We start from the raw sequence: 2,500 nt of genomic DNA, 5'->3' as shown, positions 1-2,500 counted from the left end.
TCCATGATTTTGCATACTATACATGTCAGTGACACTGGTCTGTAGTTTAGTGCTTCTTGTCTGTCTCCTTTTTTTAAAGATTGGGACTCCATTTGCTGTCTTCCATGCCTCAGGCAATCTCCCTGTTTCGATAGATGTATTGAATATTGTTGTTAGGGGTACACATAGCGCCTCTGCTCCCTCTCTCAGGACACATGGGGAGATGTTATCTGGCTCCATTGCCTTTGAGGTATCCAGCTCACTCAGAAGCCTCTTCACTTCTTCCTCGGTTGTGTGCACTGTGTCCAGCACTTGGTGGTGTGCCCCACCTCTCCGTCTTTCTGGAGCCCCTTCTGTCTCCTCTGTGAACACTTCTTTGAATCTCTTGTTGAGTTCCTCACATACTTCACGGTCATTTCTTGTTGTCTCTCCTTCCCTCCTTAGCTTGATTACCTGGTCCTTGACTGTTGTTTTCCTCCTGATGTGGCTGTATAGCAGTTTCGGGTCAGATTTGGCTTTCGCTGCTATGTCGTTTTCATATTGTCTTTGGGCCTCCCTTCTTATCTGTGCATATTCGTTTCTGGCTCTACGACTGTTCTCTTTCTCCCTCCACTTGTAGCTCTACTGTGTATTCGAAGCTTAAAACCACATGATCGTTGGACCCAAGGGGTCTTTCATATGTGATGTTCTCGATATCTACACTACTCAAGGTGAATACTAAGTCCAGTCTCTCTTGTTCATCCTCTGCTCTCTCTCTTGTAGTGTCCCTTACGTGTTGATACATGAAGTTTTCCAGTACCACCTCCATCATCTTAGTCCTCCATGTATCTTGGTCCCCATGTGGCTCCAAGTTCTCCCAATCGATCTCCTTGTGGTTAAAGTGAACCATGATCACGAGCGCTTTGCCCTGCATGCATGAGCTCTTCTGGCCACTGCAGCCAGTGTGTCAACCGTCGGTCTATTGCTCTCGTCGTACTCTTGCCTTGGCCTCCTGCTGTTCTGTGGTGGGTTATACATCACTGCTATTACCACCTTGAGACCTCCAGAGTGAAGCGTTCCCGCTATGTAATCATTTTCTTCTCCGCTGTCTTCTCTCTCCAGCTCATCAAAATTCACTCGGTTTTTGATTAGCAATGCTACTCCTCTACCCCCCCCCTGTTCCCTCTGTCTTTCCTCAGGATCTGGTATCCCGTTGGAAAGATGGCATCTGTTATCATACCTGTAAGCTTGGTGTGTGCGTGCGTGTGTGTGTGTGTGTTGTGTGTGTGAGTGTGTGTGTGTGTGTGTGTGTGTGTGTGTGTGTGTGTGTGTGTGTGTGTGTGTGTGTGTGTAATCACCTATATCTGGCTGTACGAGTCTAGGCTTAGCTAATGGCCCCGTCTCTAAATTTGCTTCTTGTCACATTCGCCCCTCCTAGCTTCTGGGGCCTTATTATACCTTTTCTTACAGCTATGTATGAAGCCTGTCTCCACCAACATTATGCTACTTTCTGACAACTCTAAGGCTGAAGAAACACTTCCTGACATCCCTGTTACTCATCTGCATCTTTAACTTCCAGCAGTGCCCACGAGTACCTGTTTCTCGCCTCTCAAACAATCTGTCTATGTCTACCCTATCAATTACACTCAGTATTTTGTTATCATATCTATCCTGATTCTTCTATCCTCCAGTGCCGTTCGATTCAAGTCCATTAGTCTCTCCTTATAGTTCATGTTCCTATAAACACACACACACACACCATACACAAACACACACACACACACACCATACACAAACTCTCACACACACACACACACACACACACACACACACACACACACACACACACACACACACACACACACACACACACACACACACACACACACACACACACACACACACACACACACACACACACACACACACACACACACACACACACACACTTCAATCACAAAGAAATTGACTGGGAAAACACAGCGCCACATGGGGGCCCAGAAACGTTGAGGGCTAAAATGATGGAGGTGGTACTGGAAAACGTCATGTACCAACACGTAAGGAACACTACCAGAGAGAGAGAGGAGAGGACGAGCCAGCAAGACTGGATCTAGTATTCCTGAGCAGTACAGATATTGAGGATATCACATATGAAAAATCCCTCGATGCCAGTGACTACATGGTTCTGTCCTTCGAATACGTAGTAGAGTTACAAGTGGAGAGGGAAGCAGGAAGAGCAGGACGAATGAAGCCAGACTACAAGAGAGGGGACTACACAGACATGAAGAATTTCCTGCACGAGGCTCAGTGGGACAGCACTGGCAAGGAAGTCAGTAAATGAGATGACTGTATATGTGTCAACAATATACGAGGAAGCTGAGGAGAGGTTTGTACCAGAGGGTAACAGAAATAACGAGAAGGCCAGGATGAGCCCTTTGTTCACTCAAAGGTGTAAAGAGACCAAAACAAAGTGTGCTAGAGTATGGAAGAAGTGTAGAAGGCAAAGAACCCAGGAGAATAAGGAGAGCAGTCGAAGAGCCGG

The 2,500-nt window shown here is 46.6% G+C and overlaps 1 protein-coding gene across 5 annotated transcripts in view; it reads right to left on the bottom strand.

Moving 5' to 3' along the window:
- Positions 1–2,500, bottom strand: part of LOC128698893 (glutamate-gated chloride channel) — a 412,436-nt gene that overhangs the window by 210,028 nt on the left and 199,908 nt on the right. The window lies entirely within an intron of this gene.

The sequence above is a fragment of the Cherax quadricarinatus genome, chromosome 55 (genome assembly GCF_038502225.1).
Source record: "Cherax quadricarinatus isolate ZL_2023a chromosome 55, ASM3850222v1, whole genome shotgun sequence".
Lineage (NCBI taxonomy): Eukaryota > Metazoa > Arthropoda > Malacostraca > Decapoda > Parastacidae > Cherax > Cherax quadricarinatus.
Note: the sequence above shows the minus strand (reverse complement) of the source record. Positions and strands in the feature narration are given on the sequence as shown.